Source organism: Pongo pygmaeus, chromosome 8 (assembly GCF_028885625.2).
Source record: "Pongo pygmaeus isolate AG05252 chromosome 8, NHGRI_mPonPyg2-v2.0_pri, whole genome shotgun sequence".
Lineage (NCBI taxonomy): Eukaryota > Metazoa > Chordata > Mammalia > Primates > Hominidae > Pongo > Pongo pygmaeus.
The window spans coordinates 47606757-47620728 of NC_072381.2; the positions used below are offsets into that span (position 1 = coordinate 47606757).

General features: G+C 49.8%; 1 non-coding gene across 1 annotated transcript; it reads left to right on the plus strand.

Moving 5' to 3' along the window:
• The first annotated feature begins 434 nt into the window (after nucleotides 1-434).
• LOC129007013 (U6atac minor spliceosomal RNA) lies at nucleotides 435-559 on the plus strand. The gene has a single exon (XR_008492194.1). It is a non-coding gene; the product is annotated as a U6atac minor spliceosomal RNA (small nuclear RNA).
• Nucleotides 560-13972: the final 13413 nt, after the last annotated feature.

Here is a 13972-nt window from a genome sequence, read left to right on the forward strand (position 1 = left end):
AGTTCCAGACCAGCCTGGCCAACATGGCGAAACCCCGTCTCTACTAAAAATACAAAAAATCAGCTGGGTGTGGTGGCACACACCTATAATCCCAGCTACTCAGGAGGTTGAGGCAGGAGAATCACTTGAACCCGGGAGGCAGAGGTTGCAATGAGCCGAGATCACGCCACTGCACCCCAGCCTGCACGACAGAGCGAGACTCCATCTCAAAAAACAAACAATTTCAGAAACAAATGATCAACCATGATATGGTCGGGCGGAAAAGGCAGGTGGAGTTGGAGGGGAAGGAGGGAGAGTGCCTTGGGGTGGGAGGAGAGAAAGTGGAAACAATGAAGGTGGACAACTCAGCGTGACTTTGCTGTTAAGGGGCACAAAGCACTGAGGTGGTCGTTGCAAATGGAAGTGGGGTCAAGACAGGGTTTTAGGAGAGAACCGTGCTGTATGAAGGGAAAGAAGGTTGGCATTCCCCTTGACAGGGATGGAAGAGGCCCTCAGGCCTGACAACACACACAGGGTTAAGGTGCTCCCACCTACTTCTGGCGTCTAACCCTCGTTTTTTAAATCTTTTTTTTTTTTTTTTTTTTTTTTGATATGAGGAGCATTTGGGAACCGTGTGCCTTCAGGAAGAAGGGATGAGGTCACCAATGGGAGTGGATGTTTTAGAGACAATTTCCAACCCTGACAATCCCAGTGCAGTGGCCGGATCTCAGCTCACTGCAACCTCCGCCTCCCAGGTTCTAGCGATTCTCCTGCCTTGGCCTCCTGAGTAGCTGGGATTGCAGGCGTCCGCCACCAAGTCTGGCTAATTTTTGTATTTTTAGTAGAGACGAGGTTTCACCATTTTGGCCAGGCCAATCTCGAACTCCTGACCTCAAGTGATCCGTCCGCCTTGGTCTCCCAAAGTGCTGGGATTACAGGCGTGAGCCACAGCGCCCAGCCTTTAAATCTTTTAAAAACTAAAAATTAAAAAAGAGAAAGAGAGAGAACAAAGCAGCATGTTTCCACGCGGGGGGTACCGTCTCCGTGGAGAAGGCCGAAGCGAGAAGCGCAGGAAGGACGTCCTGGAGTGAGGAGACTGGGGAGACCTGAAGGAGTGGAGGGCAGGGAGGGAGGGAGGCTGCGCGGACGGCGGCGCGAGAAGCTCACCGCGTGGTGCACGGGACGCTGGGCTGGGCCAGGGCAAGAGGCAGGAAGGTGGGCAGAGGCTGCAGCGGGCGAGTAGGAGCGCTCCTGATGGCTGCTCTCAGGAGAAACCAAGGCCGAGTGTGCAGAGTCGGGCAGGAAGACGCCTTGGGAGAGTGGCTGACGCAAGCCGGCAGAGGGTGTCGGGGACAGCGTGTGCGGGCTGCCATGCGCTCGGGTGCTGCGCAGGGTGGAGTCCTGGGGCTTGGCCCGCGGAGTGCTGTCGCGCCCAGGGTTAAGGGGGTGCAGGCGGTGAGAGCAACGGAGCCCAGGCTGGTCCGGCCCTGCCACCTCCCTCCATTCGCCTGGCTAAGCTCGGGGGCTCCCGCCCTGTCCCCCCAGTGCCTGCTGCGCTGGGCCCAGGCCGCCCGTGCCCTGCCGGGCCCTCCGGCCCCCCACCCCCCACCCCAGGGCCTGCTCCTCACCCCAGGGTTCCATCTCCTTGGTTTCCACCAGAGACTGGGTACGTGGGGGCGCTGGCAAGGCGAAGGACGAGGCTTGTTTACCGTCACCATGGAGACGGTAGCGGGGTGGGTCACCAGGCTTGGTGGGCCCGGGGCGAGGCCGGGGAGAGGCTGCTTTGCCCCCAGCCCTCCCTTCTCCTACCCCCACCCCTTGTCCTGGGCCCGCCAGGCCCATGAGCCCGCCTCAGGAGGAGCGCACACCCGGCTCCGACCTGCAGAACCGCCAGGGGATACAGTGCGGTCTGTGATAATTAACACAGAAAATTGACACATTTTATTCTATTTTATTTCTGTGCTCATGTAAATAGTGAATGATTTAGAATCCTACCACAGTGTGACAGTGTCCACTTTCACACCCTCGGCTGGTTCTGACGCACTCCCGGCGTAGGAAGCTCTGGTGGGTGCCAGATGGTGCTGAGTTCACCTTTTCCAGTTGGTGGCACTTTGTCCCCGATCTCATTTCACCCTCAGGACAGTGCTGTGGAGGGGTCGCTAAGAGTCTGAATCAGCAGGTGGGCACTGGTAATAATAACAGTAATAAGAACCAACACAGGACAGCAGGTCTGTCCAGCTCCACCCTCTGCTACTTTTTTTTTTTTTTTTTTGAGACACGGTCTGGCTCTGTCCCCCAGGCTGGAGTGCAGTGGTGGGTTCTCAGTTCACTGCAACCTCCACCTTCCAAGCTCAAGCGATCCTTCCGCCTCAGCCTTCTAAGTAGCAGGGACCACAGGCAGGCACCGCTAACTAATTTTTGTATTCTTTCTAGAGATAGGGTTCCGAGATATTGCCCAGGCTGGTCTTAAACCCTGGGCTCAAGCAATGCGCCCTTCTCGGCCTCCGAAGTATTGGGATTACAGGCGTGAGCCACCAAGTCCGGCCTATTATGTCATTTTTACAGTTGCCATTTTCCCCCAAATGTATAGAAAACAATGTGCCTCATATTTCACAAATGTTGGTATCTTCCCAGTACGGTGAGCAGGGCACTGTCCACAGTGGGTCAGGCCGAGTTGGTCCCTGCAGCACTGATTCTGTTGACCCTAATGGCAGCAAGCAGAGGGCAGTTTATTGGTGTTTGGCCCTCTGTGTTCCTAATAGAAGCCCCTGCAAGCTGCAGCCTTCCAGCCCAAGGCTCTGGGCCTCTGGAGGTGGAGTTCTCTCAGCTGGCCCCGGGAGACAGCGCAGTGGCCCGAGCTCTGGCTCATCAGGTCAGGGAAAGAAAATCAGCCTCAGAATCTCTCATCTCTGGCCAGCGTTCTTCCTAGTGACTGAGTCACAACTGTCCTGTTCCCCATGGGTGTGGTCATAGCATAGTGCCTATGGGTGGTTTTCCCTTTGGAGTCTCCCCAAGACTCTTGTGACCCAGAAGTGCACATCACACACGTGCTGTGCACAGGCCCCTCGTCCTCAGTGGTACCCCGAGATCAGGCAATGGGCAGGCGTTTATAAATGTGCAGCTGCTCCAACCCGGCACCAGAATGGCTGTGGTGTGTGTGAGGCACTGCTCCTTCCAAGAGCTTTCAGATTTGGGGTGAGGTGTACAGAGGAAGCAGCCACCTGTCACAGAAGACAGAGTAGTAAAGTTAAGAGAAAAGTGTGTCCAGGCACAGTGGCTCATGCCTATAATCCCAGCACTTTGGGAGGCTAAGGCAGGAAGATCACCTGAAGCCAGGAATTCAAGACCAGCCTGGGCAACATAGTGAGACCCTGTCACTGCAAAAAAAAATTTTTTTTTTTACCTTAGCCAGGCATGGTGGTGCATGCCTATTGTGCAGCAACTGGGCAGACTGAAGCAGAAGGATCTCTTGAGCCCAGGAGTTTTAGGCTCCAGTGAGCTGTGATCACACCACTGCACTCCAGCCTGGGTGACAGAACAAAGACCCTGTCTCAAAAAAAATTAGAGAAAGGTATAGACAAACAGCTGAGGAGTGTGAGATCCCAGCAGTTAGGAGGCTTTCCTGAGAAGGGAAAATTGGCCCTGGGCTCTGGAGAAGACATGGAATTTCTGATGTGGGATGGTGAAGGGTATGGGCACTGCCAAAATCCCCCCTGGACTCCCCCAGCATCCCCTCTGTCCCTGCCTCCTCGCTCCTCCTGCTCTGAAGATGGGCTGGCATTTGCTTCTCTGTCTCATCACTCTCTTTTCTTTATTCAAGAAAAGCTGGCCGGGCACAGTGGCTCACGCCTGTAATCCCAGCACTTTGGGAGGCCGAGGCGGGCGGATCACAAGGTCAGGAGATCGAGACCATCCTGGCCAACATGGTGAAACCCTGTCTCTAATAAAATTACAAAAAAATTAGCCAGGCGTGGTGGCAGGCGCCTGTAGTCCCAGCTACTCCAGAGGCTGAGACAGGAGAATGGCGTGAACCTGGGAGGCGGAGCTTGCAATGAGCCAAGATCATGCCACTGCACTCCAGCCTGGGTGACAGTCTCAAAAAAAAAAAAGAAAAAAGAAAAAAAGAGTGTCGGCCAGGCGTGGTGGCTCACGCCTGTAATCTCAGCACTTTGGGAGGCCAAGGCAGGCGGATCATGAAGTCAGGAGCACGAGACCAGCCTGATCAACATGGTGAAACCCTGTCACTACTAAAAATACAAAAATTAGCCAGGTGTGGTGGCACACATCTGTAATCCCAGCTACTCAGGAGGCTGAGGCAGGAAAATCACTTGAACCTGGGAGGCTGAGATTGCAGTGAGGTGAGATCACGCCAATGCACTCCAGCCTGTGGGACAGAGCAAGGCTCCATCTCAAAAAAAAAAAAAAAATCCAAAAATAAACAAGAAAACATTAACAGTAGCATTAAGAAGAAGAATAGTCTCAGCCGGGTGTGGCAGCTCAAGCCTGTAATCCCAGCATTTTGGGACGCTGAGGCAGGCGGATCACCTGAGGTCAGGAGTTTGAGACCAACCTGGCCAACATAGTGAAACCTTGTCTCTACTAAAAATACAAAAATTAGCCAGGCATGGTGGTGGGTGTCTATAGTCCCAGCTACTCAGGAGGCTGAGGCAGGAGAATCACTTGAACCCAGGAAGCAGAGGTTGTAGTGAGCGGAGATCACGCCATTGCACTCCAGCCTGGGTGATAAGAGTAAAACTCCATCTCAAAAAAAAAAAAAAAAAGAGGAGTCTTAAGAGTAAATTTAACAAAATAATTGCAAAATGTGTACTCTGAAAAATACAAAACATTGTTGAAAGAAATTAAAGTGCTAAATAAATAAATAAGGTTGGGTGTGGTGGCTCACACCTATGGTCCCAGCTACTCAAGAGGCTGAGGTGGGAGGATCACTTGAGCCTGGGAGGTTGAAGCTGCAGTAAGCCATGATCACACTACTGCACTCCAGCCTGAGTGACAGAATGAGACCTTGTCTCAAAATAAAAAAGTTAAATGCCAGGCACAGTGGCTCACTCCTGTAATCCTAGCATTTCGGGAAGCTGTAGGCAGGCGGATCACCTGAGGTCAGGAGTTCGAGACCAGACTGGCTAACATGGTGAAACCCCATCTCTACTAAAAATACAAAAATTAGCCAGGCATGGTGGCAGTTGCCTGTAATCCCAGTTACTCAGGAAGCTGAGGCAGGAGAATTGCTTGAACCTGGGAGGTGGACATTGCAGTGAGCCAAGAGTGTGCCATTGCACTCCAGCCTGGGTGACAGAGCAAGACTTTGGCTGGGTGCAGTGGCTCACACCTGTAATCCCAGCATTTTGGGAGGCCGAGGCGGGTGGATCACCTGAGGTCAGGAGTTTGAGACCAGCCTGGCCAACATGATGAAACCCTGTCTCCACTAAAAATACAAAAAAAAATTAGCTGGGCATAGTGGTAGGCACCTGTAATCCCAGCTACTCAGGAGGCTGAAGCAGGAGAATTGCTTGAACCCAGCAGGTAGAGACTGCAGTGAGCCAAGATCGCGCCATTGCACTCCAGCCTGGGCAACAAGAACAGAACTCTGTCTCAAAATAGTAATAATAAAATAAAAAAAAAGTTAAAAGTATGTGTGTGTGTGTATATATACACACACACACACACACACACACATATATGTACATATATAGTATCAGCCATGAGGTCCTGCCAGAAGATGACGGCTCCTAATGCCACTTCCCAGCACAAGAGTTCAGTGCCCACATATGCAAGGCTGAGAGCCTCACAAAGAGCAGGGCAAGGTACAAACATCAGTGATATAAAGCACATAGGATATAATACATTTATACAACATGGAGGGAATTTACATGCTATCTATGCAAGAAAGGTATTACACATCTATCTTCCTACACGTAGAAATGTAGAGTAGTTTAGTAATCACCATGCATAAATACATAGAATGGATAACTATAGTGGTTACATAAATATTGAAAGAATGATGAAAAAATGTAGAATAGTGCTAAAATTAATTCTAAGTGGAGAAATGATATAGATATAGATATGCAAATATACACACATATGTCTCTCTGTAAATTGGTAAAGTTATACATTTGCATATATATATATATAGCAGTTGGATAAATATAATGTTTAAAGGGACATTATTTATAGAAATACTATAAAGCATGGGGCACCGTGGCCTGCACTGTAGTCCCAGACTTGGGAAGCCAACCTGGGAGGATCACTTGAGCCTAGGAGTTTGAGACCAGCCTGGGCAACATAACAAGAACTTGTCTCAAGAAAAAAAAGAAAAAGGTAAAAAATACCATATATTCACTTTTTTTTTTTTTTTTTTTTGAGACAGAGTCTCACTCTGTCACCCAGGCTGGAGTGCAGTGGCATGATCTTGGCTCACTGCAACCTCCACCTCCCGAGTTCAAGCTATTCTCCTGCCTCAGCCTCCCAAGTAGCTGGGATTACAGGTGCCCACCACCAAGCCCAGCTAATTTCTGTATTTTTAGTAGAGATGGGGTTTCACCATGTTGGCCAGGCTGGTCTCAAACTCTTGACCTCAGGTGATCCACCTGCCTCAGCCTCCCAAAGTGCTGGGATTACAGGCGTGAGCAACCGTACCCAGCCACACATTTCTTGATAGATAAGATACATAAAGTTATTCAATAAATGTATATCCAGATACTTAATGGTTAGGGAAGCTTAGTTATGGCACCTGGACACCAGGAAAATATGCTTTTCCCACCAACAGCTCCAGATGGTCCTGTCCAGTCCTGTATCAAGATGCCAGTGGGGAAACTGAGTGCCTGTTGAGGCAGGCACCCACGAGGCAGCACAGCCAGTGGGGAGAAGGGAAGGGATATACAGGAATGTGAAGTTTATGGTATTCGAGGTGCACTGAGCACGCTGTGTACGAAGGGCTGGCCTAAGCCCTGCAGGGGCATTAATCATCTCATCTTCTCTACCCTGAGGTGGATGATACCATCATCCCCAAGTTATAGTAGAGGAAACCAGGGCCCAACAAAGCAAAGCTGCCACATCAGCAACTTTATAAACCTTTACAATGTCATGAGAATTTGTGGGCTAGTCCAGATTTTTAAAGAAAACTTCAAGTTTGAGCAAATTTGCAGACACTCAAAATCTACTCTCCCTAACCTGGGAGTGTCTCTGCAAAAATAAAAACAAATAAAAAGTAAAATGTCACGACAATTAGCGGACTAGTTCGGATTTTTAAAGAAAACTTCAGGCTTGAGCAAACTTGCAGACACCCAAAATCTGCTTCCTGTATCCTGCGAGTCTGCACCAGGGGTGGAACTGATGCCGAACTGTCCTAGACCGCCCCCTTCTGGCCAGAGGAGGTGGGCTCAGCTGTCTCCATGAACAAAAACCACCCTCTCTTGGCGAGAGGCAGAGGCCAGTCCTCAGGAAGGGCCCTGTGTGTGTGACAAGATGCAATAACCACTCGCTTCGTGCCTAGTGGGGCTGTGGCCAGGGTGGGGCGTTGCTGGCTTGGCCTGGAGAGGGGACACAAAGGGACACATCTGAAGCCACAGAAATTTCAGAAACAAGCAAATGCAGGGTCACTGGGAGACACCTGGACACTGCAAAGATGCAGAGATAAAGAAGGAAACAATAGTTCAGCAGAGGGAGAGAGAGACGGAGCAAGGACAGGGAGGGAGACACCCAGAGAGAGATAGAGAGACTCTCCCAGACAGATATCAACCAAGCCAGAGAGATGCGGTAGGACTGAGACACACAGAAGCCACCCCCGCGCCGGCCCTGCACCCAAAGACATGGTGGAAAAGGAAGCATCTTCTCTGACCTGAGCCGAGACAGGCAGGGAGCCCCCAGCAGGAAGAGCTCTTCCCCTCCCCATCCTGTGGCGTCTAGACAGTTCTCCCGCCCCAGCCCAACACCCGATTTCAGAAGTTCCCAGGAGCTCTGCATCCTAGTCCTCTGGGATTTGTTGGTACAAATGGGCTTGCTGTGGGACTTTCCCCAGAATGGGCTAGGACTCTGTCTGTGGCAGCAGGCCCAGTTTCCCAGCTTCCTAAATTCCACTGCCATGTCTCTTTGCCTGTCTCATTCTCCTGGTGAGTATGCTTGCCTTTTCACACAAAAAATGGAGGTTTCCTCCCAACCAGCTCTGTCCCACTGAGGCTCATAAAGAACTGTGAACCTGGCTGGGCGCAGTGGCTCATGCCTGTAATTCCAGCACTTTGGGAGGCCGAGGTGGGTGGCTCACTTGAGATCAGGAGTTCGAGACCAGCCTGGCCAACATGGTGAAACCCCATTTCTACTAAAAATACAAAAAATAGCCAGGCGTGGTGGCTCGCACCTGTAGTCCCAGCTACTCGGGAGGCTGAGGCAGGAGAATCGCTTGAAACTGGGAGGCAGAGGTTGCAGTGAGCTGAGATGGCGCCACTGTACTTCAGCCTGGGTGACAGAGCGAGACTCTGTCTCAAATAAAAACAAAAACAAAAACAAAAACAAAAAACTGTGAACTTTGCTGGGCATGATGTCTCATACCCCTAATCCCAACACTGAGAGGCTGAGACAGGGGGATCACTTGAGGCCAAAAGTTTGAGGCCAGGTTGGGCAACAAAGTGAGACCCTGTCTCTATAAAAATACAAATTAAAGAACTGTGACTTGGAGATGCCAGTGACTCTTCTGGGCTTTGATGAAGACCCCTTCCTGGCTGAGGAACAGAACCTGTCCCAACCTACCTGGACAGCCCTGGGGCCTCATCTGGCCCCCACCCAGTGGCCAAGGCTTTATCAGAACCAGGACTGCCTCCTCATGAGTGCAGCCTCCTGAAGATGGCTGGGAAGTCCATCAGTCGAAGGCCTGGGGAAGGAGGAGATGTGAACTCCTCCTCAGTCAGGAGATGACATTTTCCTGCAATCTTCCTCTTATCTTCCCCCACCCGTAGGCCACATTCAGCATTCTTCAACAAACACTCTGTTGCCTGTGCCCAGAGACCCAGATGCTGGAACCTGACCGCCCGGATCTAATTCTAGTCCCACCACTTACCAGCTGGCTGACTTGGCAGGCAACTTCACCTGTTGTGCTTCCGTTTTCCATAGATAAGATGGAATCTGGCTAGCATCAACGTCACTGAGCAGGCTGGGTGCAGCAACTCACGCCTGTAATTCCAGCACTTTGGGAGGCTGAGGAGGTGGGAGGATCACTTGAGCCAAGGAATTTGAGTCCAGCCTGGGCAACATAGCAAGACACCCCCCAATAAAGAATCGAGCCTGCCCAGCCTATGGGTGCTGATTGCTCCAAACAATCCCTGCATTCCCCCATAAAGTCCAGGCTGCCCGAACCATGGCCAGTAATACTGGCGAACAACCCCTCCAACCGAGCTGCCCAAACTGGCTGCCAATCTGCAAGAACGGCCCCTTATCCAGCCTGCACCCCCACCCCCTCCATGGCTGCTAATCCTGGAAACAATCCCTCTATTCCCACTTCAGAAGCTGGCTGCGCCTCCCCCATAAGACACCTCCGCGCCCTCCCCGAATGAGCCGCACGTCTGCTCCTCCAAACAGCCGCTGTGCCCGGTGCTCAGCGCATCTCAACTCGCGGCAGCCCGCCCCGCGCGCCGCCTCTCCCTTTCCTGCGGCTTGAAGGGACCCCAGCGTGAACCGTGCGCTTGTTTTTCATCGTCTCCATCTCGGGGCTTCCTTGTAGAGTTTGGAGCTCCGCGTGAACGGCGCTCTACGCGCTAGTTCCATCAGCTCCTCGGTGCCCGCACGCAGCCACGCGTGCCAGTCAGTGCCTGGGTCACCGCTAATTCCATCCCAACCCGCTCCGGCACCGCGACGGTCTCTTCTGTCACTGAAGACGTTTCTTCTGTCAGTACAAATATATGTCGTTCCTTGTTTTTTTCTATTAAAGACAGTGCTTGGTGGGAACATTTCTGCACTACTGGAGTTTCTGAAGCTTCAACCTCACGCACCAGGCCCACCCACACTCGGGCCCCTGTTCCCCCGCCCTACCCACCCACAGCCAGCCACCTAGCTCAGATCCCGGCCCACGATCTGCACCCCACGCCCGCCCCACACTCAAAACCTCTCCCCAAGGCCGCCTAAGCCTGCACCCCATGGCCTGAGTCTCCTCCCACACCCGGCTTTCCCCGTGCCCAGCAACGCCCGATCCCCCAGTATCCCGGCCCCCTGCATTCCAGACCCCCACACCCCCTAGCCATCATCCCCCACGTCCCGGCCCCACCCCATGTCTGACCCTCCCACGCCCAGGGCCTCCCTCACAGCTGTCCCTGTCACACCTTGGTCACCTTCCCACGCCCAGACCCCTGCCGGGCACTGGGCCCGCCCTAGGTTCCAGGCCCCCTCCACACCCCCCAAACCTCCCCTACCCACACACATCCAGGGGTCCTGCCAAGGCTCTTGGGGGTTTGGTGGCAGCAGTGTAGTTAATGAGCATCCTCAATTCAAAGAATGTTCAAGACTGCACTGCACTGGAGAACTTGAGAGCCCTGAAATCTTGCTGGTCCTATATGAAAAACACTTGAAAGAGGTTTTCCCAAATTTGACAATGTCCAAAACTTTCACATTAGCAATGGGGAGCATATATTCAGGGCAACTGGTATGGGGGGAAATGTTAGCAATAATAAGTTGTGAACTGGAATGCACATTTTCTAAGCTATTGGTAAAAAAAAATTAAGAGAGGGGGTCGGCTGGGCATGGTGGCTCATGCCTGAAATCCCAGCAATTTGGGAGGCCGAGGCGGGTGGATCACCTGAGGTCTGGAGTTCCAGACCAGCCTGGCCAACATAGTGAAACCCTGTCTCTACTAAAAATACAAAAAAAAAAAAAAATCAGCTGGGCGTGGTGGCGGGCGCTTGTAATCCCAGCTACTCGGGAGGCTGAGGTAGGAGAACTGCTTGAACCCAGGAGGCGGAGGCTGCAGTGAGCCGAGATTGTGCCATTGCACTCTACCCTGGGCAACAAAAGCGAAATTTCACTTCAAAAAAAAAAGAGGGAGTCAATCACACCAGAAGACCCGTTTATCCTTCATTCTTTCTCAAAGAAATTGTTCTAATATTCTAAATCATTATCATATGAAGCAGTGATCATGATTATGCAGTTACTGGTAGCAGTAAAATGTAATTATGAGGGAATTAATTTTAAAATTTATCTTTTGGAATTTTGTTATGCTATGCTTTTGAAAATTTGCAGTTGTTTTGCTTTTGTCATTCCAAAATCATTCTTTTATCATTATAAATAAATACAAACTTTGAGACAAACTGATTATATTCAGAATTTTGTGCTCTTTTCTTTTTTCTTTTGAGATAGAGTCTCACTCTGTAGCACAGGCTGGAGTGCAGTGGCGCCATCTCAGCTCGCTGCAACCTCCGCCTCCTGGGTTCAAGCGATTCTTGTGCCTCAGCCTCCTGCTTACAGGTGTGCGCCACCATGCCCAGTTAATTTTTTTTTTTTTTTGAGATGGAGTCTCTGTGGTGCACCACTGCAATCTCGGCTCACTGCAACCTCTGCCTCCCGGGTTCAAGCAGTTCTCCTGCCTCAGCCTCCCGGGTTCAAGCAGTTCTCCTGCCTCAGCCTCCCGAGTAACTGGGATTACAGCCGCGTGCCGCCCGGCTAATTTTTGTATTTTTAGTACAGACGGGGTTTCACCATGTTGGCCAGACTGGTCTTGAACTCCTGACCTCAGGTGATCCGCCCACCTATGGCCTCCCAAAGTGCTGGGATTACAGGCGTGAGCCACTGTGCCCGCCCGGCCTAATCTTGTGTTCTTTTCTTAGAGATAACTCTACCTATGGTGCCAACTTCAGCTCCCACTTTCAGATCTGCCCTCCTCCTCTAGGGGCAGGTGTGTCTGGTCCTCTGAGGGACACACCTGGGGCATCCCTGCTGAGCACCACGTGTGCACAACTTCAGCTTTCAGAGACAATGTTGATTGTTTTCTAAGGCAGGTGTGCCAATTTAGGACTGGAAATGAGTCCCATGCACCCCCAGTCTGCCCAAACCCAGGAACCTAGAGGGGTCCTAATCACCTGTGTCAGTGAAAAGGTGGAAAATAGCAAACTCTACCCATCCCTCAGAGCAAAATGGGTTCTCCAATTCCTCTGTGGTGCAGGCTATAAATTCAGACCCTCAGTGTGGAAAATCCCAATGTTGATCATTAGAAGTTAATATATTAAAATATTTTACCAGTTTATTAAGAACTTAGAGGCAAATAATAGCTCTCAAGAATTTATACATCAAACCACAAGACATTTTAATTTTACATTATAGAAAAAAATCTGGTGCTCTATTTTTAAAAACATGATTGGATTTTTTCCTCATTGTTTACTAAATTTCAACTTCTTCAATAGTTCTTTCTGGTTTGGTAAACATTGCTCTGAGTCACTTGTCCTTCTCTTTTGTAGTCTGATCAGAGGAGAGCACACTACCAGCTCCCTTTGTTTACTGGGGAGGCCGAATAACAAATGGTTGGTATTTTATATTAGCTACTGCTGTGGAGACAACAAATACATGTGGAGCTCTGATTGCATTTGAATCTAGGTTTCAGGTGGCCACAAATTCAATAATTTCTTTAACTTATTTAACAGACAAGCCTCTACAAACTACTGACATTCACAGTCACATTCTATGCCAACAAACACAGAACCAAGACCTTTCCAAATCGTAGTGTCGTGGGATTCTTTCAACTTTAACATTCAGTGCCAGTAAAAACATTCTTTTATTCTACTCCTACCAAGTAAATAAGTGATTCCCCTTATCAGATGCTTAATCTCATTATAACTAACTTATTTTTATAAAGATTTAGATAAAGGAGTTCAGTGGAGAGACATTTATTGGAATGAAACACTGGTTTGAGATAAGAAACCCTTTTCATAAATTATGCCTTAATCTAAAATCTGGGTAAGTATTTTACTTCATTGGCTCAGTTTAACTGGAGGAAATAGGAAAGAGAAATTTATGACTGTGGCTTATAAATATTTAAAACCTGTTTCTTCAGAAACAGTGCTCAAGGATCACTGAGAAAAAAAAAAAAAGAAAGAAAACCTGTTTCTCTCACTGACTGACTCTGACCTCTGAGAAAGCTGTCTCTCTGTCCCAGCACTCTGCCTCACAGCCTGCTTTATGAATCTTCACTACACCCGTCAGTCAACACTGGGAAGATAACACATCTATTTCTTCCTCCCACTGGAAGCCCACTGTGACGTCATCCATTGGAGGCAGGAGCTCTGCGCTGTCCCTTTGCAGCCCCTGGAACTGCAGTGAGATGTGTGTATTGAGTCAATCCATAAATACCAAGTAATTCTATAAATAAAAATTATAGGAGACCCTTGTTTTGGACTAAGCTCCTGCCTAGGATCAGCTTAGTCCTAAACAAGGGTCTCCTGGGTGGATCACCTGAGTTCGAGACCAGCCTGACCAACATGGAGAAACCCTGTCTCTACTAAAAATACAAAAAGAATTAGCCGGGCGTGGTGGCACATGCCTGTAATCCCAGCTACTCAGGAGGCTGAGGCAGGAGAATCGCTTGAAGCCGGGAGGCAGAGGTTGCACTCCAGCCTGAGCAACAAAAGCAAAACTTGAAACTCCGCCTTAAAAAAAAAAAAACCAAAAAAACCGCAGGGGTCTCCTATAATTTTTATCTAACATAACTTTCAAAGCATTTTCATTCTAATACAATTACTCCAAAACAGAGTCATCTCTGGCCTTCCATCAGGAGAGAGATAACAGTCCAACTTCCCAAACAGGCCAGCTTCAGTGGCATGATAATGAAGTTCCCTCTGCCTTTAATCCTTACAACAAACAGGGACCCGAGGTTAGTCAATCAGTTCTTTTTTCAATTGTTCTGTCTCCTTATTCTTGCCTTAGGAGGAAAGCAACCTTAAAATGACCAACTCACTTTTTCTTTTTTGTTTCTGCTTTCTTTAAGCCCTTTTGGTCTATAAAACCAACC